Source organism: Primulina huaijiensis, chromosome 11 (genome assembly GCF_012295235.1).
Source record: "Primulina huaijiensis isolate GDHJ02 chromosome 11, ASM1229523v2, whole genome shotgun sequence".
In the NCBI taxonomy this organism is placed as follows: Eukaryota; Viridiplantae; Streptophyta; class Magnoliopsida; order Lamiales; family Gesneriaceae; genus Primulina; species Primulina huaijiensis.
The window spans coordinates 949675-973325 of NC_133316.1; the positions used below are offsets into that span (position 1 = coordinate 949675).

The following is a 23651-nucleotide window of genomic DNA, read 5'->3' on the forward strand; positions in this document are numbered from 1 at the left end:
TGTGTGTGTTTTCATTGAGGAGAGATTATAATATATCAGTTACTCTTCACACCCACGATATACATTTATATATAATCTTTTTTGTCATTATTGATGAATTAAAATGAAATTTGACAAATTACTGACACACTAAATTGATATTTTGAATTGTTGAAATAAAAATAAAAGTGTGTGTTGAAATTAAAAAAAACAAAAATATAATATTAGTATCATATAAGGATAAAATTGGAAGAAATACTTGGTGTCCTTCTTAGGTGGTTATTATCATGACCTCAACTTTAATAAAATAATATATATATATATATATAATAATAAAAATTATACATTAAATAAGTAAACGTCACTTTATAAATGTTCACATAAATATGTAAAATGATATAAGTTTGTACGATGAGTGTTGTATATCAAAATTGATATAATATATATATGTGTGTGTAATGAATTTCTCGGGGAAACTTAATTTCAAAGTTCTATTTTATAAAATAACATTGGCGAATAAATAAATTATAAGACTCCAAGAATACCTATTCATTAAAAAACGACGTTTGATAAAATAAAAAAAAAAAAAAAGAATGGGAAAATTTTAAATTCAAACAAAAATTACAACTCATCTTCCACTCACTTTTCTACAATAATTATTATATCACTGTTACACGTTTCGATGTCTAAAATCATATGCGACTAACGTTATAAATAATAGGTTGAATTAAACTATTATACAATAAGACCAAGTTTAGCTTAGCATTAGACCCAAAAAAAAAGATGTAAAAATAAAAAATTACATTTTTTAACTCGAATATTGTTGCTAAATAGATCGCAAATCAAAAGATTGGTGTTAATTATTTTTTAAAATTTATAAATACTTTATTAATTTAATATTTTATGGTAATTAACATAATATAGTAGCATAAAATATATGCTTTTATTGTGGCCGTTAGTAAAATTTAAAAATTATCAAAAAATATGAAATCAAAAAGATTTCTTTAATAAAAAATATATACATAGAAATACATTTGTAAAATTTTAGTTAATAATTAATAGACTGCATGGGGGAGCGGGGTGAGACATAGCTATAGGTATAAGAGAGTGAGGCGGGATCCTGGGGTCTGTCTAAATAAGGGTGTAATTAATGGCCCTATCATCAAAAGACTAAAAACAAGTTAATAATTATTAATAAGTGGTTTCCGTAAATCACAAATTGATTCGATCTATAATTATCATAAATAATAATATTTTTGATATAAAAATTAATAAATTTTTGTGATAGTTTCATGAGTCTGTAACCATAAGACGGGTTTAGTCAATCTATAACTATCAAGAATAACATTTTTTTTGGATAATATTTTTTAATGAGTAGGATTGGATCGGATCGGATCGGAGCTCCATCTCTGATTAAATATTATGATTGTAATGAATAAGATATACTATTGTTTATTATAGAAAAATTAAAATATTTTTTTACATTTTATTAGAATTTAACCTCGTTTATTTATTTCTGTATTGGGGATTTATGGTCGATTTACTTTTTTTTAATATATATAAAAGTTTATTGTTTTAAACACTATAATCATTACTATTTCAATAGTTTTATTATTCAAATTGTTTTTACTATTTCATCTAATTTTATATGCATCAAAATCATTAAAATTTCACTCTTCAGTTGCACTTGCTTTGGTGGTTCAAACTCAAAATATCTTGATTAGTTTATTTATCTTCTCTAAATTATCTTCCTATATCACTTTAACTAGTAAATAAAGAAATGTTTCAATAAAATATTTAAGTTATTTTGTATTGAAAACTTGAACCGATGCCTATAATATAAAAATATTAGATTTCTTATGTACATATTATTTCAAAAAAACTATACTGTTACCCATCGATTTCAGAATTTTAAGAGTATTTATTATCCCTTTTTAAGTCGAGAGAGACAAGTTGAGCAAAATATTCAAATCTACCTAGAAAAAGGGGGCTGATTGAAAATAGCCTAACATCATGATTTAGGCAAGCGTCGGTCGCTCGTTTCAAATTTAAGGGGCGAGGAACAAGTATTTGCGTGCGATGTTTAGGGTCGGTGGGCTCGACGCAAAGACTCTCCGCACAGTGAATTTCAATTTTTTTTTTTTTTTTAATATAAAATGAAACCACGGTCAGATTTATCTCAGCCTTTAAAATTCGAAAATTAGAAGGAAAAAAAAAAGAATTTTTAAAAAAAATATATGAAAAATTTTCAACGGCCATATTTTGAAAATTCAACCCTACTACTATAAATTGAGATAATATACATCTTCAAAAAATCACAATTGCTTTCATTTATTTTAAATTCAAATAAGGAATGTATCGATGGAGAAATGATGATATCAATGTTAGAGTAGATGTCCTGCAAGCCAACGGTTGGATATGAAATTTATTTACTCAAGTGTAATAAACAATATTTATTTTAATATAATTTGCCTTTTTTATGGTTTTGTTATTTCTTTATATGTATACCTATGTGAACAACATAGATAAAGACCTTGATTATAATTTAATACAAATGAATCGTAATTCGATATTGAAACTCATTTTTAAGCACTGTATAATCTAAATTCGTTCCTAGTCGATTCAACCGCCTGAAACATGGATAAAGGTCGCTTGAGCTCGAGACTAGCATCTGTGATGTTGTGTACCGTGTTTCTTGGTAAGGGCATAGATATGTCCAAACATGCAGATGGTAGTTATATGATGATTATACCAAACAACTCTCACTCGAACTTTCCAAGTGGTTATCATTCATCGAGAGGATAAGTCCGTGATTATGATTGTACACCATTAGTCCTTACGACCCGGGACAACACTGAGACTCTATATGCTATGGTTGTGCTTTGACTCGTTTACCGGCTCCAGGAGAGTCATCAGGTGGCGAGATTGAGTGCAGTTGCGACACATGTAGGAGTCAGTGCATTGTAGTCGGGAATGCACCGCTCACCTACGAGTGTGGATATCCTATGTGATCTAATGAAATAATAGTGCATGGAATCTCTGGCCAGAGTATGAGACGTACGTTAGAGAAGGAGTTCTCCAATAGTACATGTGATGCCACTATTTATATGTGTCACATAGTTATCAAATTATTATGCAAATCTCGATGAACCAATGGTTGCAGATTCGATCGAGATATACGAGATGAAGGAACCGTACTGTACGTTAATCACAATCGACTGGTTCTTGCAGGCACTATCAATAATACCTAGGGAATCATGAGGCGATGCTACTAGACGCTCTTACCATGATTCGATAGGTTTAATCAGAAATATTATTTTTGACATTCTTATGATCAATTGTTGATACATAGAATTAGGCAAATAAGGGTAAGCCCGAATAAAATATTATGTCCTGAATCACAAGGAGTTGTGAACCTACGGCTAGCTGTATCCCTGAACCATTGAGGGTCACAGAAACATTGGATCATTTGTTTTCGTTGAGAGAATAAATTCAAGTAGTTGAATTTATATTATGATATAGTAAATTCAAGCAGTTGAATTTATGATAATTAAATTTTGGAAAAATAAATTCAAAGAGTTGAATTTAAGAGATAGTAAATTCAAGAAGTTGACTTTATGAAATTTGGATAGAATAAATTCAATGAGTTGAATTTATAAAATTTGAGGATTTATTATTAAACTCAAAAGTTGAGTTTATTAAATATTAAAATTTGGAGGTGATAAATTCAAAGAGTTGAATTTATAATTTAAATATTAAATTCAAATGTTGAATTTATAAGGGATTTAAATTAAATGTAATGGGTATATATATAATGGGCTTGTAGGAGTACAAGACTAACATACATATTATTAATGTTCTTAATTGGACTTTAAAAGATTAATTAATTAATTAAACTAGTTGGACTAGAATAATTAATTGATTAAACCCATTAAGCATTTAATTTAATTAATGAGCCATAAGCTTATATATATGTATTAGGTTTAGGGTTAAAAATAATTCATTCACAAATTTTGAAAAACCTAACCTCCATCCCCTTGATTGGAATTTTCGAAAATTGCTCTCCTTTTCTCTCAAAATTTCGGCCTTCATCAAAGAAAATTTGATTTATGCCGTCTCTCGATTTTTAATCTCCAACGATAAATCCTTATATACTTTCTAGTGCAAGTTAGAAGATGAACAAGTAATTCAGTCGTGGACCGGATTAGGAGATTGAAAAAAGAAGATTTGAAGAACGTATGTGGGATTTACAACAAGAACTACGTTATCTTATACCGGCGTAGTTGGAGCCAAGTGAAAATTGTTCACTAAAGGTAAAAGTTTTAAACATCCTATGTATGTTTAATTATTAAAATCATACGACTGCTCAAACAAATATATTTTGATTATCAAAATAAAATAAAAATTTTTAAACTTTCGCTGCGTTTTGGGCACGAGAAAAACGAGATCCAACAATCAATACACATTTACTATTCTTCTCAATTCAATTTTCAATACTTCGACAACCAAATGTTGAGATTTATGTTCAACCAAACTCAATTCTCCTAAATTTCAATGAAGTATTTCCTACTAAACCAAAAAAGGAAGAGAAGAAGAATGTTGCTTATGACTGAGTGAAGGCATCATAGGAAAATATTGGACGAAAGCCGAATATGAACGTCTCACAAAGGCATGGTGCTACACTTCCACCAATCTGACACTTGAATATGACAAAACAACACTAGTTTCTGGGGATTATGTGATGCTCAATTATTATACTTACAATTAATTATCAAAAAATATTGATTAATTTAAATATTATATCGAAAAAATAGTTTAAAATATTTAAAAGACATCAGGATTTTATAAAAATTTCAACATCACTTTCCCGTAAATAGGATATACCAAAAATTTAAAATGCATGTGAAAGAAAAATGGCTCAAGAACGACGCTGATGTATTTAATAAATAGTCACAAACAGGTGTCGGTCAGGCACAAAACAACAATTCATAAACAGTAGTTCAAATAAAATCGATAAGGCTCACAACAACATAAACTAAATCAAAACACATAACAACAGCTCCAAATAATCATAATGATACACGTGCCATCTCCTCGGTAAACAAACTTTGACATAAACTGACAATACTTCAAAATATATAAATAGACTAGCTGAGAGAGTCCAACTTTGACAACCAATGATTCGATCTCACTCACGAGGTCCACTGGCGGACCCTCCCTTTGGTGCTGTAAAACTACTCGAGTGACCTACCATGGTGCCAAATAGCAACCACAGTAGCCCCCATTATAAAATATTGATGTTAGAATTTCGGTATGAAAGAGTTACACAATAACAACAATAATAATAAATCATGCATAAATATTTAATAAAATGAAATATGCAATGTATGAATAGGGTTCAATAACAACGGGGTAAAATGAGCCAATAAAATGGTATGATAACAATAGGAATACTGCTCCAGCAATAACGTACAAGGGAGCTATATTGTCATATAACTAAACTGCCCTATTGTAAATGTTGTGATGATGTCAAGATTTCAATTGTATATCACACAGAAAATGTATTAAGGCAATCATAATTTCGGTCTCAGGGAAAACTCGACTCGAAAGCATCCAACTGATTCTGAGATAATAATTTTGTGTATCAGGAATATGATACAACAAGAGAAACGCATATCAAGAACGATATGGTTCAACATGTATGTCATAATATCATGTCATATACTAAATGTAAAAACCCGGATTTCCAGCAGAATGGCACTAATTGTGCTTATGACTTGTAACTGAAGTATTTAACATACAATAAAAGCTGTTAATGACACTGATTCTGCTTATGATTTGTAACTGAAATATTTAACATGGAATAAAAGCGGTTAATGGCACATAATGACAGATTATGGCCATTAACTGAGAGGCAACCAGTCAAAATTTTTGCCTATAAAAACGCCCTCAAATCTTTGAATTGGTGTCACACAAATCTTGAGTTAAAATTCAAGCTAAAAGAGTGCCTTTTTTCGAGCAGTGAAATCCAGTAGCGAAAGCAAGCAGATTCCAGACTTCAACCGAAACTTTCTAGCAAATTACGATAAGTGAGCTTACGTATAAATATCTTGAAACCAGTTTGATAATTTCTGTTTTGAAGCAAAGTATTTGTATTTTTTATTTCTAATATCTGAATTTTGAAGCACTGAAACCTAGTGAACTATGGTAGGAATATATATTCCGAAACATTCCTGATTACTGAATACTGATTTCTGATTACTGGCCTCACCCCTTAGAGGAGATAACTTATAAGGGACTGATATCAGTCTAGCCATGAAATTCACAAACGTGCTCAGTGCTTGCTTGCTAAAAGTTTAGTTCCGATTTCTGTTCTGAAACCTTTTATTCCTGAATACCGATCCATGTTCTGAAAGTAAGAGTTTCTGTATATTATTTGTATTACTCTTTCTGTTGAAAATGGTTTTGAAAACTGGGAGTTATTCCCGGCCCAGCTTATTGAGTGACGACCAAATCACTCACCTACCAAACCCATCTCAGATAAGAACAATGAAGAAACGTTAGAAGAAGAAGAGCAGAATCAGTTCTTGGGCTGGTGAAGAAGACTGTTGTTTCTCAGTTCTAAATTATGTTTTCCGGTGCATCCTTTAAAACATTGTTATGTCTAGTTTTTACATTTTCGCTGTAAAACATTAGTTATTTGATTTTGTATCAGACAGTGAAATATTCAGTATTATGAATAAAAAGACTGATTTCTGAATTTTGTACTTTTTGAGGCTTGTTGTTTTCGAATGTAAATTTGAGAGCAACACCGGTGTCGACCAACACCCCGTCCCTGGGGCGTGACACTAAATATCATAAATACATCACACAAACGAATATATAAGTCATTGAGACATAAATAATTCACAATCGTCAACAAATCACATAAACATTCACGAATAACATATAATTTGGCTTAAAAGTAATTTAAGCGTTATCATTGTATGTTACCGAACTGTAACATACTTATACCGACTTTGAATAACAAACAAGTTCAATTTTGATCTCCTCGACCTAACAAATAAGATAACAAGTCAGAATAATTCCACAATTCATCAATAAAACTAAAATAATCCAACTTATTACAAAAATTACCAAAGTTGAACTTATTTTACTAAAAATCCAACTTAACGATTTAATTACCGAAACTTCATTCCAAATAATCCAGAAAATTCACCAACTCGCATATTATTTTCAACAATTCTCAAATTCACATGCTAAATCTTACATTCAACTAAAATTCTCACATAATCCAACAATTTGTTAAAATTTCTAAATTTTCAAACCAAGCGATTTATTAACTAATTTTCGCTCCAATAAATTCCAACAACTCCTATAATCATTGTATTAACCATGATTCCAAAAATAATCTCATAATTTAATTTTTTTCTTCGCATCCTCTTATATACCCACCGTCGATGAAGGAGACGATGTGCAGGAGTTTGGGGAAACCATTAAACAATGGGAAGGAAGGCTTTCAAAAAAAACATGAGATGAGAAGGATCGAAAGCTCCAAAGATCGTGGATTTGCTCAAAGAAAAGAAAGATACAATACTATGAAAAGAAAGATGTGAAGATTGCTCTAACATAAAAACATTTTGTAAAAATTGAGTAAAATATGGAAATTAAGTGGGGAGTGAGATTGAGAGAGCAAAAAAGAAATGAAATGGAGTAAAAAAATCTAGTCATAGGGAAATATTTTAACAATCTAAACCTGATCGATGTTCAACATGAGTGTTATATGAAGATTCAAAAAAAATTATTTGTAAACAATTCAAATAGTAATCTATTTAGCTCAACAAGAATATAACTGAAAACTCTCTCATACACACTAACTCTGATTTTGTCTCACCCCCTCTTCACGTGTTTTTCCTTTAGTTCTCCTAGCATACATTTTTACTATCTTGGGCTTCTCATTGTCAATCATGCTTGGGCCCTTTGAATTTGATGTCCCTGGTCTCAATGGATCAAGGTTTTGTTTCTCATATTTGGATCTGGATTCATAACACAAGCACCAACCAAAATAGTTCGTCATAATTCATGAAATGATGGTCAAGATTAAAGGTACTACGAATAAATGCTGGCTTTGCGCCATAGCGCTAAGTGCTCATCCTTCAGGTATGAATGCTACATAAGTTTCTACTAATTAAATTAATCATATTTAACAGCCAAAAATCGATATCGATTAACATAGAAGCAAAAGCACAATTCATTTTGCACAGGTAACTATTTTCTTTCATTGTAATTCATATAATTTCTTTTATGGATCGCAGAAAGGGAGTTAAAAGCTTGAACTTAAGACAGCAATGCTGCATTGAATGACTGAAATGCGAGGCACCTTTAACTTCAGCTCGTGCGATGACCCAACATAGAGATAAAGAAAGCAAGTACGTAACACACACATACATATACACAAATTCCATGTCGAACGTATCAATGATCTGCTGCCTCGAGCCTGCACTAACAAAAGTTTTGAGTGTTTTCAAGTTTAAAGCCCAACTTGAATTGAACAAAAATGGCAGAGTAAAAAAGACACTGCTTATCCCAATATGCCATGATAAATATATAGATAATTAAATTTAAAACAAGACTTAAAAACATATGTAAAATGGAAAGTTACTTGTTGAGAATTATTTCAAACAATTTTTCAACGGTCGAAGGGACCAATGATTATGGAACGATAATTGAAAACAGGAAAAAAATTGCAGCCCTTTGGCTAAAAGCTTCGTTAACAATCAGATGCAAGGGAATCTTAAATACAATAAAGGAGGTTCGACATGACATGAAGCTGCAATATCGACAAAGGAGATTCCTGAAATTCAGTGTAAGGTTGAACAACGTTGAGACCGTAACGTAGGAAACTCATATTGGCATGCAAGAACCCAACGTGACAAAACAAACATGGGCACACTCTAATTTCCTAACACAAACAAAAACTGAGAAAATGAAGGTTCAGAAACACCAAAAAAAAAACCGGAATAACAGATTGAACACAATTTTTATGTCAACTGTCTCAAGTATGGAAAGCATATTAGTAAGAATCTATATGGCATAAATACAGTACATTGCAGGCAAATTCACATCAGTCAAGAAGCGTAAAATGAAACCGAAAATACCAAAGCAGACAAGGAGTTGTCAAAACCACATGTCGTATCATATCTGTTTAACAAAACAGTATATACCCTACATAAATGCTCCAAACCCGAATTTCTGCTCGCAACTGTTCTGATACAACAAGAATATATTACTATAGTTTATATACACTCACGAAAAACTATTGAATATGGCCTTATAATTAAATTATAAACATAAATACACTATAATTTGATTGTTCTACCACCAATATATAAGCCCTGCTTCAAAGATTTAAAAAAATGAAAGTTAATCTTATTTAGAGACTAATAAGATTACCGAAGACAGAAATGAAAAAATTATCTGCAAAAACAAATGAATTAGAACTCAATTAGCAAAAATGTTTTCTCAGAGCAATTAGCTTGGGCTTAAAACTACATGGTAATCTGCAGTACTAACCTCCATCTGGTGCTACTTACGTTAAACTCATTTTTGTTCCAGAAGTTCCGTCACAAATTTGTGTCTTCATTCCCAAAGACAAGTGGCTGAACCGATTTTAGATACAACATGACATGGTAAACCCTGGTATATAATAAGTGGAGAATAAAAACAAATCTACTAGCCAATGCATGGGTACAAATTAATGACACAAAACCCTACATTTCCGATAGATAAAGCCGATGAATACCGTTGCCGATGTATCCTATTCAAGCACAATCAGGCAAACAATTCAATATAACTTTAGTCCAACATGCTGCAAACAGTCATCCCAAAATTCACCCTAAATTTGATGTACCATTCAAATATAAAACTGACTACCTATGCAAGATATTTCACCAAAGCATGATGTTAACAGCTCATGAAAATTATAATAGAAGCAACAAGCCAATAATAACTAATGGCAAATGAACATATGTTAAATAATCCCAAGTTGGAAAAACCTCCATTCTTTATATTCCATCACATGGTGCATTTGCAATTTTGCAATTCATGTGGTGGATCATAATTGATCCATTCATGCATAGATCAGGATTCATTTGCATCCCACATTACTAATTGAAAAGATAATGCATTTTGCTAATTAAAACTCTTCATATCAAATCATGGGTTTCATGTTGACAAATAATGTTCGTTGCCTGGAATATTTGGTTCGCTTTTACAAACAGCTCATTGGGAAACTCTAACTGATTCATAACTATTACTTTGATAATAAGATAAGTTGATAAAATGATTCAACTCTTACTCAAGAACAAACAAAAGTAAAATGACCCCTCCAAAATGCAACTTAAATTTAAAATACATACATAGAACAAGACCTTTGATTCACACAGAAACAAAAAAGTAACATAAAACCAGAAATACTAGCAAGTTTACCGATCCAGTCTTGCAATTTCTCATCAGTTGACAAAAAAACTACAAATAAAGAAAATACGAAGTTCAGACCAGAAATTCCATGTTTTACCAAGGGGAGGAAAACAAGAAGCTACGAATCATATCATAACTAACAAATAAGCTTTGGCTTAATCAATCGATCAATAAATATACGCCGCAGGGAGGGCATCTCAATCTTTGTAAAATTCTTACAAATATTTGGATAATCCATAAAATCTTTGTGCCACCACAAAATTTTCAAAATGGAAAACAAGTAATCACAGCTTCAGTAGGAAAAAAAGTGGCAACTACGTAAATTAGCAGGCATAATTATCTTTCAACCAGTGATTTTCTTTCTCTTGCACATGAAGGCGTTCTTTTTTAACTTCACGTGAATCTAAACAGTACTCTTCATAGCTCCAGAAAAGTTTGTCCGTTTTTCAGTAGAAATATGACGAATCAATTATACTCAACGAAGTGAAACGATATGTATCGACCAAAGCAACTGGTCAAAAAAAAAAATTGCAGCAAATCCAACAACAAATCACAAGAATCGGTTAGCGTAAACAGAGCGAAAGCAATAGCGTAACCGAACCATCGGGAACCCGAAGACAACGGCGGCGAGGTGTAGCATTCACCGCGAGCTCCGATTCAGTTGATGCAAGGCGGGAACCTGATTTTCGCCAAAAACAACCCCAAGAGATCACGCACCTCACGGACAGGCGATCTGGATGGAACTTGACAGCCGACAATTGCGACGCCGGCGGCGGAGGCAGTTCCCGACCTGCACCAAGCGAATTAGAGGCCGTGGCAACAGGTGAATCTCCATACATACAGAGACATGATTCTACATGTATACAAAATCAAGTATTCATTCATAGATCTGAGAGAGAGCAGCTCCTATGGATCTCATTCTCGTGTGTATGTGCAAATGTGAAAGTGGTTTCGGTCATTGGAATCATGCGGAGTGGGGATTATTTATTGTTGGTATAGGCGAGTTACAAGATGCCACGTATACCTTGCACCGACGGCCTCGTTGGACTTTTTCCAAGTAGGGTTATTAAAGTCATGCGCCAGTTTTAATTTTTGGGGCTGGATTTTCACTTAATTACGGCGTCACCCATATATGACATGTTACTTCTCTTTTTTTTTGGAAGGTAAAAATCTTATAAACTTTATTGTAAATGAGTTAGATAGTTGATTACAATATAAATTAATCAAAATGGAAAGTTCTTTGGCTATGATAAAAAGAGAGAGGGAAGAAATAGTAAAAGTTTCAAGTAAGTGAGCAACAATTTTCGTCCATGTGTTTTTGTATTTAAAGTGTATGGTTTGGTTGTATTCAATAAGGTTTCGAACTTTGACAATTGTCCCAATGTAACTAAACTTCACTTTTGGGTTGGTTATTGTTTGCACCGCAAGAAGAGAATATGTGTTTATTTCATGGATCTCTAGCATATGATCTTGCACAATCTGCATCCCTTATTTAATAGCTTTCAATTCTGCATATTTTACTGATGTTGGTCTCCATATTTTCTTCCCAAACGCCAACGTCGCTCAACCTTCATGATCTCGCATCACTCCACCTACCGTGAAGCTATTAGAGTCCCAGTTAATCGCAACATCAACATTCATCTGCAGGCAGTTAGCTGGTGGTCTAGTCCATCGATTTTGTAAAGTTTGTTTCTGGCTGCCCACTCCAATCTTAATCGCATTAACCGCATTTTAATAAACACACAATAGAGGAATGCTCCGGTCCATCTCAATCCTATTGTATCTTCTATCAGCAGAGCGAGTGATTTGCATTCTGTCATGCCAAACAGCCCAATAACACATCAAAAATAGTTCGAAGTCTGGTCAGCATAATTCGTTTTTCATCCAAAGAAACACATCCCTTACAATTTACATCCATGTTACAGGCATGTTTAAGTAGGGGATGAAAAATTGATTATTTCCAACATTTAGGGATGACAACTTTCTCCACAGATTTGGGACCTCGTGGGGAAAACTCGAAACGGTGACGGGGATCCCCGAGTTTTTCGGGTTTGAGATCGGAGTTTTTCGGGTTTGAGATCAGGTTCGGGGATTTTAAAAAATCACCGAAGTAGTTCGGACGGATATGAGATTACTATCACCATCTCCGAACCCGTCCCGAAAGTAATATTAATAATAAAATTATTTTTTAAAATATTAATAATAATATTATTATTAATATAAATATTAATATTAATATTATCACTAATAATTATATATTATAATAAGTTTTGATTTGAGAAAATCCACGAACACTTCCTCTTCTTGTCTTATTAATATTTTTGAAATGAGGATAAGGGCGGATGTGAGAATTTGATCCCCGCGATTTCGGGTTCGGGGAAAAAGCGGAGATCAGGGCGGGTATGAGAACGAGGATGGAATTCGGGGACGGGATGAGGATGTCAAACTCGCCCCCATCCCACCCCATTGTCATCCCTACCAACACTGCTTTTATCTTTAATTTGTCAAATTATGCTCTCTTTTAACTCAATTTATTGATCATAAGATTACAACCTAATTGCTTTAAATTTCACCCCATATATGTATTTCAGGACAAAAAAAATCTTTTTACACAGATGATATGAATTTTCGACATGATCCAAGTCATGAAAAAAATATTACATTTTATGTCAAAAATATTATTTTTCAATACCATGTAACAGTTACTTTGAGTATTTTATTTCAAGTATGTGAATCCAAATTGCTACCCCCATAAGAGCTCGGGTCATGGATAAACCGGCATATTAAATAGATAGCCCAATTCAGAGTCAATATGCAGGATGATTCTTCAGCAGCGGGGCAGGTGAATGCCCGGGACATCTTCTCCTTGGGCTACTATACGCCCGGGCTCTCATACAAGCTCCCGAGAGGCTACCTCGAGAAGCGCACCTCACTTGAGTACATCAGTATGTGCTATCTTATGCTTGAAAATCATATTGTCAGAACTACAATGGTTTGGCGTGCCAAAGAAGTCATCAAAAGCAAGGTATAAGCAACCATCTTACCATACTTAGCAGGTGAGCACTGAAAATAAGGTAATCAGGGGATTTCCTCCTATAAATAGCAGGTATACATATCATTTACAGGTTTCAAGAATTTTGCATATTCAGGCACTCACATATATCTTCACATATATTGCCCCGATCCTTCTTCTTCAACTGCTGACTTAAGCATCGGAGTGGCCACGTCGGACACCCCTCTGATGCACATTCACAAGTTCATTTCATTGTTTGCAGGTCACGGTGGAAGCCATAGCTCACAGATATACCTTTCTCACAAGCTATATCATTTTGCTCATTTCACTTACACAAAAATTATCATCATCATCCGGTGGATTACCCCGACCCAGTTCACCCGATTCACCCGGATATCATCACAAATATATTATGTAAGATTGAGGAGCAAATGAAAATAAAACGAGATTTAGCAAATCAGACCACCAAACGCGAGTTGTGGACCGATATTTGAACCTAATCATATGAAAGCATTAAAAACGGAAGTTCATATTTTTTACTTTCTGTGAATCGAATGAATGAGAAGGAATTGATTTTTACGAAAAAAATCATCTTAAGCGCCAAGTCTTATCTACAATTTTTTTATATATATATTATAAAGTAATGGGTAACTTTTTCTGAGCTTTAATCAAATTTAATTTGAATCACCATTCGAAACACGATTATTTAATAAATAATTTTAGAATAAAGATTACCTTTTCTTTTTAATAATGCGCCAATAATTTTGTATAAAATAACTTTTTGATTATGTCAAATAATAAATCCATGATTATGATAGTTTCGTTGGATTTGCGCCATTTAGGTTTGCATATCTCACTTGCAGCCACACCATTTCGATGTGATAGATTATGTTGTTTATTTATTTGGTTTTATTTCTATAATTTGTGGATATTTTTATTTCTAACATTTAAATATAAATTAGCCTTTTTATATATTTTTTCTCTTTTAGATATATATTTCGATATTTAGGTTTTTATTAAAATAATAATAGTCCCAAGTTTTTTCGTTGGAACAATGGGGTTTTCTTGATTTTCCACTATATATCCTACGTATGCTTTTGGTTCATTGGTCATCTGTTGTCAAAATACTTTACTTTTGAATCAGGTTTCACTAACTTAAAAAGTTGTGCCAAATAATATAATGTTTGGTGTGTAGGATAGGATAAATAATTGGATTGATGACAAAACTCAAAGTAAGGATATATAATATGTTGTGATAAGACATGTTTTGTTTGGTAAGATTTTAATGAGTGTGATAAATTTTACATTTTATGTTGTTGAGACAAAAATACCCTAAATTAGTATTTATGACAATTTGGTATATAAAATGATATTTGTAGCAGTGTTTTCAAAACCGTGTGTTCAGCTGTTAATAAATAAATATTTTATAAAATTTTAAATTATAGATCATGTAATTATCTGACAATTTATTTTTTTAATAAAAATTAATATGATTTTGCATTTTATCTCATTTTTAATATTGAGCCCAAGTTCAAAACCCGACTTTAAAGCCCAAGTGACCGAGAAAACATGAATTTTAATTTCAAAATATACAAAAAATAAATGCAAAATAAATTAAATCCCAAGTACTAGAGAAAACACTCTTCTTAAAATTCTAGATCTCGCTTGTAGATACTTTCGGGGCTAAATTAGTAATTTATGTTATATTTTAAGAATTAGATTGACAATCCACCCAAAACAATGAGATGTCTTTTCACACAAATAGGTTTTTTTTTATCATGAGCTTCTTGATTAATTGGGTCCATAAAAATTGAGACAAACATGGGTTTATCAATCTATCCTTTGCTTGTCACCCATACCAAACATAGTATATTATCTTACGAAAAATATCCAAAAAAATAAAACAAAAATACGATGTGTTTTTCAAAAAATTATATACATAATTTGTGATTTCTTTTTGTTTCGTACTCATATCCATAGTCGGCCAATATACATACTTGGTAAAAGTAGGGATGGTATTGTCACGCCTCGAAACCGGGGTTGGTCATCATCGGCGTTGTTCATCAATCACACAATCGAAAAACAACCAGCCTCGTAGCACAGTATAAACCGAAACCAGTTTATTTCATAAATTCGCAAAATTTGAACATTGTCTTTACAACTGAAAAATAAATAAATGCGGAAACGTTTTACATGAAAATTTAACTACTAAAATTCGAAAATAATGAGAACATGGCTAAGACTAAATCTCGAAATCACCATCCCCAAAATTGTTCCGACTCTTCTTCCTCAACATGTTCTTCCGATTTATCTGGGGAAGGGAGAGTAAGGGGTGAGTATTTTGGGAAATATTTAGCAAGTGGGGGCCGTTCGAGTACACAACAACATGCACATAAAATTTCGAAATACACACACACACACACCATGCATATTTTGACTCATACCACATTTGTATCCTTGACCTGACACTGAGATTCCTCTACTTTCAATGGTTTACTGAATTCAGTCCCTAATTTTTATTCCTCTAAGGGGGAGAGGCCGAATCGGTTATATCCCCACCGTATGAGGGTCATATCATAGTTGGGATTCCCTCCCATATCAAGTTGAATCCTCACAGTGTCAACATAAAACCCATGCAGAAATCATAACCAGAAGGGGGTAGAAGAAGAATTGTACTCGACCGAAATTTAAAAAAAAACGAAAATGCACACCGAAATTACACATTTAAAACAAGCCCACTTACCTTAAATTCTTGCTGAAAAACGTGAAAAGCTAGGGTTGCTTGCACAGGAAATTTCGAAAATTTCCTCTTCGGCGACTGGACGGCAGCGCTTCGCTACTCGGCTAAGTAAAACTCGCAAATTCCTAGGGAAACTAGGGAGAGCAAACTCGAAAATTTGGTGAGTTATGAGGTGTGATTTTCGAGTTATAGGGCCCTCCTATTTATAGTGGTTGGCTACTATCTCGATAGGTGTCATCCGCGTGTTTAAACTTGAATCAAATCTTCATCTAGAATCGTGATCTAATCTAAATCTAAATATTTATCACTGATTCTTGATGATATATTTCGAAATTTGATATCCTTCCCTTGGATAAATTTTGAAATTATGCCATGTCCAGCCTGAAAATTTTTGATTTTTGTGTCTAATTTCCAATATTCGGTAGTCTTTTTATTTCCCAATTATATTTCTTAAATCCCAAAAATTTCCCTACCTAAATCCGAAATTTAGTGGTATTTTTCCAAGATAAGATTCTGATATTTTTTCTTAAAAATCCTGGTAGTTAAACTTTTAAATTTTTTCCAAGCCTGTATTTTATCGTGCAGACTTTTCCCTATATCTCATCAATTTCGAAATCCTCCCTAAATCCTTCAATATTTTCGAAAATCCTAGGATATCTACTTTAATATTTTGTAATCCAAGATTGAGTTATCTTCCTGCTTAAATCTTTATCCAGGTATATCAAATCTTAGATCTATATCCGGTATATTTCTGCATATCTTAAATTCCGAAAAAAATATACACGATATTAAGTAAATAATGCTCAAGATAAAATTATCCATTCCATTTTCGAAAATCTTGGTACAAAATATTATCATGATAAAGTCTAAAATCCTGGATTTTACAGGTATACCGTATCGTATCGTACCGAAAATCATATACTGTATATCGTATCGAACATTACGGTATAAAAAAATTCATACCGATACCGTATTGAAAATTTCGGTATGCCGAAAATTTCGGTACATATAACTAGCATACCAATTATACCGAAATTGTACGGTATACCGAGATTTCGGTACGATATCGATATATACCGTTTTATACCGAAAAAACTTTACATTTTAAAATTTTTATAAATTTATTGTTCTAAAATATTATATATTTTAAAATTTTGTATATTTTTTCAGTATATACCGAAATTTTCAAATTGCATACTGTTACCGTACCGAAAAATTCGGTATTGTTACCGTATCGTACCGAAATCTTCGGTATACCGAAAATTCGGTATTTTTTCTTACCCTTAGGTAAAAGTAGGAGGAACTGAAGTGAGAATGAAATGCATTCCAATATCATTTTTTATACTCATGTTTGGTAATACATTATAATGCTCGTTTAAATGGGGATGACTATACTCATATTCATGAGAATTGTCATTTCTAACCATTTCTCACTTTCAATTCTTACATATTTAAAAAAAAAAAAACTTATTTTATGCAACTAATTTAAATCTATATAATAATAATAAATAATTAATAATGATATATCATTATTATTATTATTTTAGGAACTTTATTTTCAATATTAATAATAAAAAATAAAATAATGGTAATTTAATAATGATGTTAATATTAATAATTAAAATAATAATAATAATAATATAATTATATTACAACGTTAATTTTAAAATAATTATATTACAACGTTAATTTTAAAATAATTGATCATCAAGAATTATAATTTTTGTTATTTCTTTTTGAGGATATAATTTTTGTTATTTGAACAATACTAATAGTAATAATATTTATTGAGTAAGTTATTGTTTTAAATTTTTAATTAAAATTATTTTATTATTAAAAAATTAAAAATAATTTCATTTCATTCTTTTTTTATTTATTTCGATACTAATCATTGGAATGAAATATAACTATTCTTTCATTCTCATCTCCATTTCATTATAAGATTTATTACATTCATGTTTTATTCCATTCATTCGTATCAATCATACCCTTAGTTTATTCCACACTCACAAGACATATTTAATCCATTTAACATATTGTAACGATTAAATGGCACGATAAAAATTAGAACTATAATATTCAACGTATACTACCAAACCTACATAACCTAAACATAATATTTTATCAACTTGTGTTGTCGAATTAAATATGTAACTTACTCAAGTTCATTATTTTTTGAGTGGTCCATTTTTGTATGCCATGTGACATTTAATGGATTTTTCAAATGAGAAATTTCGATAAAATTAGAAAATTTATGTTCATGCAAACACTCCATTGTGTTAAGATATTCCAAGTATCCTTAAATTTTGGTAATTGATAAATAACTGCATCGAGCTATTTCAGGTGTAGACGTTTTTAAATGTATTTCAGGTTTCGAATAGCTGGAGCAGATCAAGACATTCAGACAAGGCTTAAAAAGATCAAGTCGTTCGGACTAAGAAATCAAGACGCATAAGTATCTGAACTTAAGCTGCAAAGTTATCATCTTTCAAAACTGATCGACAATCCAAATTGTTCTAATAATTGAAGATAAAGTTGCACTGACCATTCAAAAAAGAATTAAATCTAAAAAGATATTAAAGTCAAAACGTTCAATCAGATTGTCTTGTTTGGAAATATTACACAGTATCCTACTAACTCCCAAATAACTGAAAGCTACCAAACTAGGATATGATGTGTCGGCTTTACATAAAGCAAATGACCCGAATTGACAAAAATACAAGGATCGTTAATGAACATTTAATGATATGAAAGTGACAAGTTCATTCTGTCGAGATATTGTACAGATGATCAGTGAAAAGCAAACTCGGTCTTTGGAACTTTTCAACTATAAATATGCAGATTTCAAGCATGAAAAACTCTCTCGACCAACCACAATTATTCTTAACTCTGAATATTTCAAAAATCTCAAGCACAATTAATCTTTAGATTTCTAACTGCTCATTCAAGCACGCACTTATCAGAATCATATCAGATTATCAATTATCAATATGTGATACTCCAACAACCCAAGCCGTCAAGTCCAACTGTTGGATTTTGTGTTTGTTGTCTGGTATGTTGGGGAAAATCCACATAAACCACATAATTCATATATTAAATCATTAAGAATTCGACTAAAAATTTAAGTGGAAGAGTACCTGAAGCCATAATCCTGAATTTTTTAGAATGTGTCTCGATCTTTTAGATCAACATGCTCTTTTCCTTGACAGAATCATTTAGTTTTTTTTCTGAACTATTTTCTTAATGTAGGAAAGAATATGAAACATGATTGCGCTTGATCTGAGGACCATGACCAATATATAGATAATGACTTTCATTATCTTCTAATATTTCTGTTTTAGCCCATCATAAAAAAAAAATTATACTTTCACTTCTACACATTAAATTCCAACAACCTCTTACATACAATAAAGACCAATAACCCGAAACAATAGTTGATCACTTTATTTTGGGCTTAACTTAACCGACAACCAATGATACCTAATTATTCACATAGAAACCCACATAAATAAAATTAATCAAACAATCTCTCACTGAGGCTATATGTGTAACCTTATTATTATGTTTGTGAAAATAACCTTACAAGCTCAAAAATGTTGTCGTTCCGAAATGTATCTCTAATCAATCCGGTCAATCAATCACATGAACATAGGATCAAAGTGGTCTTCGCTACACTCAAGGACACCAGAACCATCAATGGCCACATATGCCAACGCAACTGAATGACATGGATTATGAAGTGGATGTGTAGCATGTAAATTTCATGTAATGTGATCATAACATGTCTGTTTCCAATAGGTCTGTTTCCAACAGGTCTTCCCTAAACCTTATTGAGATCAAACTTTAGTCATAATCAGAGTGTGACTTAACTTGAAATTTATTTCTGCATAAAATAAATTTACATAACCATATTAGAATTACTAAACATGCCTATAAAATATTTAAAATTACAAACTCCCACTAAAACTGAATATCTTTAATTTACCAAACACACATACAATTCATGTGCACAAAAACCTTTTTGGTGATAGTCCCTTAATAATTGAATCCACAATTATGGAATTTGTACCAAAGTGATTTGTAGACAACTATCAACTACGAACTATTCCTTTAACAACCAGAAACGTAATTGGATGCAATATAACAAGCTATAAAATTTATGTCATGATAAAAGAGGCTATGATAAATAACTTTTTAGCACTCTTTCATGAAACAACACCTTCTGCCAGCAAATAAATATAGCACAACATAGTTTTTCCATATTATCTTGCCATCACATAAAATCAGAGTTAGTATACCAAATGATCTCAAACTGATTTAACCCTCGATATATGAGCATGTAATCTTTTGTTCTCTGTAAATACCATAAGAGTGGTTTGACTGCTTTCCAATATTTTACTCTTGAATTACTTAGATATTCTCCCAGCATTTATGTCATGTATGCAATATCTAGACGTGTACAAACTTGAAAATATATCAGACTCCCCATTGCAGATGCATAGGGAATCTTCTGCATTTATTTTCCCTCAAAATCATTCTTGAGGCATTGTGTTTGAGACTAATTTTGTCTCCCTTAGCCACAAGAGTATCCATTGATTTACATTATTACATCCCATATCGTTTGAAAACTTTGTCGACATTGTTTTTCTGAGATAATCTAAGAATGCTTCGAGGACAATCACGACGTATTTGAATACCTCATACAAAAGATGCATCACCAAAATCTTTCTCATCTCAAAATTTTTAGCTAGAAACTATTGGTGTCATGCAATAAATCTATATTGTTGCTAGCAAGTATGATGTCATCAATAAAACCAGAAAAATATGCTTACTCCCATTGAATTTATGATACACACATTCATCGACCAAATTCATCTCAAAACCAAACAAGATGATTGTTTGATGAAATTTAAAATATCATTGTCGAGATGCTTGCTTGAGCCCATAGATGGATTTTTTTAATTTGCAAACCATTTTTTTTGTGTCTTTAGACACAAAATTTGCTTGTTGCATCACATAAATCTTTTAATCAATGTCACCATTTAGAAATAGAAACGTATTCTTTACATCCATATGATGAAGCTCAAAATCGAAATGTGCTACCAAAGCCATTATTATCCATAAAGAATCATTCGAAGAAATTGGAAAGAAAATCCCTTTATAATCAATGCATTCTTTCTATATAAAGCCTTTAGCGACAAAACTAGTCTTATATCTTTTCACATTGCTTTTCGAATCCTCTTGATTATAAATATCCATTTGTTCGAATCCTCTTGACTATAAATATCAATTTGCAAACAATAGGCTTTAAATCTTTAGGCAATGAGACAACATCTCATACATCATTGTCTTCATAGACGACTTTATCTTATCATTCATGACATCATTTCACTTTTGAGAGTTAAAATTTTTCATGGATTGACGGAAGTTGATAGGATCATCCTCTGTTATTCAAATGTTTGCCTAATGTTCTTGAAGAAATACAATGTAATCATTTGGCATTTCATTTATCCGCTCTTTAGTGGATCTCCTTAATGACATAGGTTATGGAGGTGTTTGAGTTTGTTCATCTATAGTGGGAGGATCTCCAATATTGTCTTGTTGTATTGTGTCTTGGTCAAGGTGAGGAACAAAATCATGCAAGACACAATATATTCATCTTCAAATACAATGTCACTAACTGTATCTCTTCTCGCAAACTCAACATCCTCAAATAACCGGTCATTTTCCGACTCAAAAATCGATTTACTTGTAGAATCATAAAACTTGTACCGCTTGGATCTTTCAGAGTATCTGGTAAAAAAACAATTGATTGTCCATGTAAAATCCAAGATTTTGGGTTTAATCATGACAATATTTTGTAATTTTAGGATACTAGGATTTTCACAATCTTCGGGTATCTATCTCATTTTAAGATGTAAGATTTGCAAGATTTTCTTAAGGTTGAATGGATAATTTTATCGTGTATATATTTTCGAACTTGTGAGCAGATAAAGATCTAAGATTCGAGATGATATTGAGATACCGGGATAAAAATCAAGCAAAGGATAATACAAGCCCTAGAATTCGAATTCAATAGTGTGTATATTATATAATTTCGAAATTCATTGGGATGAAATATTTAGATTTTGAATATCACCCAAGATCACAGATAGATCATGATTCTAGGTGAAGATTTGATTCAGAATTCAAACGCGAAAATAATACACGATCGGGATAACAGCCAACCCCTATAAATAGGAGGGCCCTGTAACTCGAAATTCACACCTCAAATTCACTCCATATTTTCGAGTTCCTCTCTAGTCTCCTTAGGAAATTTTCGAGACTTTGCTCTCGTGGTTCTGCCGAGTATCGAAGTGCCGCTACAGTCCAAAGCTCGTGAAGAAATTCAAAAATTCCAGTGCAAGAAACTCCCCTCTCTTTCACGTTTTTTTTCAAAGAATTTAAGGTAAGTGGGCTGTTTTAAATGGTTAAATTTTCGATTTATGCATGTGTTCGTTTTTTTTTAAAATTCGTTCGAGCACCGTCGTTCTGTCTCTATGCTTTTAAAAGTTTGGTACGTTTACGTGTTGGCACTGTGATGATTCCTTGAAAATGGGTGGAATTCCAACATATGGCTTTTCACGGTGGGATATAATCGTTTTATGGCCTCGCCCCCTTAGAAGATTAAAACTTAGGGACTAATATCAGTAAACCAGAGAAGGTGGAAAAATCGCAGTGCTATTATGATATGAATATGATGTTACGTTACGAAAAACATGATGTATTTATGTGTTGTTTTCAAAAATGGAGTAAATATTTTTATGTGTGCTCGATACGCCCCCACTTGCTGAGTATTTCCCAAAATACTCATCCGTTACTCTCATCTCCCCAGATTTATCCGAAGAACAGGTTGAGTATGAAGAATCCGAACAATTTTGGGGCTGGTGATTCATGAGATTATTAGTAGTCATGTTTAATTATTTCGAGATTTTCGTAATTTAATTCCTTGTAAGACGTTTTCGCATTTATTAATTATTTCAGTTGTAAAGACATTGGTTTCTTTTTGAGAATTTATGAAATAAACTGGTTTCGGTTTATACTGTGCTACGAGGCTGGTTGTTTTTCGATTGTGTGATTGATGAACAACGCTGATGTCGACTAACACTGGTCTCGGGGCGTGACAGTCCATGAGTCCAATTTCTTTTCATTAGGCTTATAAATCCTTGCCTCAGCTGGACATCCCCAAACGTGCAAATGTTAAGATTGAGATTTTTTCCTATCCAAATTTCATAAGGGGTTTTGATCTCTGCCTTAGTTGGAACTCTATTAAAGATATATGATGCGGTCTTTAGTGCGTCTCCCCATAGTAATTCTTGTAAGGTAAAATGACTAATCATGCTCATCACCATATCCTTAAGTGTTATGTTTCATCTTTCACCAACACCATTCATAGTGAGC

At 32.2% G+C, this 23651-nt stretch overlaps 1 long non-coding RNA gene across 1 annotated transcript; it reads right to left on the minus strand.

The window, feature by feature from the left end:
- Positions 1–9441: 9441 nt before the first annotated feature.
- Positions 9442–11402, minus strand: LOC140988913 (uncharacterized). The gene is made up of 2 exons (XR_012177391.1): positions 11103–11402; positions 9442–9675 (listed from the first exon to the last, which is right to left on the minus strand). It is a non-coding gene; the product is annotated as an uncharacterized lncRNA (long non-coding RNA).
- Between the last annotated feature and the right edge of the window lie 12249 nt (positions 11403–23651).